The sequence below is a fragment of the Triturus cristatus genome, chromosome 3_2 (assembly GCF_964204655.1).
Source record: "Triturus cristatus chromosome 3_2, aTriCri1.1, whole genome shotgun sequence".
Classification (NCBI taxonomy): domain Eukaryota; kingdom Metazoa; phylum Chordata; class Amphibia; order Caudata; family Salamandridae; genus Triturus; species Triturus cristatus.
This window is the reverse complement of record NC_140584.1, coordinates 571,517,457-571,518,804: the sequence shown is the minus strand read 5'-3', so window position 1 is coordinate 571,518,804 and position 1,348 is coordinate 571,517,457. Positions and strand designations below refer to the sequence as shown.

The window sequence follows — 1,348 nt, the reverse complement described above, 5'->3', positions numbered from 1 at the left end:
GGTTTATCACCACTTCAAAATGGAGACCATCATTCATCTCAGAGATTCACTTCGTTTAAATGAGTGGATGGTCAGAATAGACTTCCAGGACGCTTATCTCACTATTCCGATTCATCGTTCCCACAGGATGTTTCTCCAATTTCAATGGCTAGGAGTGACGTAGCAATTCTGCTCTCTCCCTTTCGGTCTGTCGTCAGCACCATGGTGCTTTACAAAGATTATGAAACCGGTGGTGATTTATCTGAGGTCTCTCGGGATGAGATTGATTATCTATCTCAACAACATCCTGTTGATGAACTTGGACAGACAGTCTCTGTTGTCTCATTTGCGTATCGCTCAATCTCTACTTTCAGACCTGGGTTTTCTTCTAAACCCCGAAAAGTCCATGCTCATTCCTTCTCAACTAATTGAGTTCTTAGGTTTTCTCGTAGATTCTTCCACCGCTTCCCTTCATCTTCCTCAGCCAAAAGTATCAGCTATAAAATCAGAAATCACCCAAGTGCTTCGGAACGTCTCGATTTACCTCAGGTTTCTTGCAAGAAGTGTAGGTCTTTTGTCCGCCTCTATTCAAGCAATCTTCCCAGGGCTTCTTCATTATCGGGCCCTGAAGCGCCTAAAGATTCGACATCTGCATCAAGGTCTGGCTTACTCAGACCTTATTTCTTTAGATCAGGAGTCCCGTCTAGAACTTCAATGGTGGATAGACCATTTAGATGTCTGGAACGGCAGAACCATCTTTGCCTCAGCCCCAGATCTTGTATTAGAATCTGATGCAAGCCTGACAGGTTGGGGCGCCCGGTGTGGCACAATCTCGACTGGGGGTACGTGGTCTCTAGAGGATTCAAAGTTGCACATAAACTGTTTAGAGATGCTTGCAGGCTCCTTTGCGATCAGAAGCCTCGCAAAGAACAAAGTACGTTGTTCTATCCTCCTTTGCATGGACAATGTTTCTGCGGTACGTTATATCAACCATCTAGGTGGCACCAAGTCCAAACCCCTTGCCGAGTTAGCAAAGTGCCTCTAGGGATTCTGTCTTCTCAACAAGATCTCAGTCAGAGCGGAATATCTCCCAGACAATCTCAATTCCATAGCAGACTGGCACTCTTGTTTTCTACGAGACTCCAGTGATTGGAGGCTTCTTCCATCCATCTTTCAATCTCTGTTTAAAAAATGGGGCTCTTTGCGCCTCTCGTCTCAATTCCACGTTTCTTAAGTTGGCGTCTGGATCCTTCGGCTCTCGCCACAGACACTTTCCTTCAAGACTGGTCTACTCATCTCAGTTACGCTTTTCCTCCTTTTTTCATGATCAACAGGGTCCTCGCTCAGACCAGACGCCAACTTGCCTCTC

The 1,348-nt window shown here is 45.8% G+C and overlaps 1 pseudogene; it reads left to right on the top strand.

The window, feature by feature from the left end:
* Window positions 1–201: 201 nt before the first annotated feature.
* Window positions 202–1,128, top strand: LOC146857711 (uncharacterized; annotated as a pseudogene).
* The last annotated feature ends 220 nt before the right edge of the window (window positions 1,129–1,348 follow it).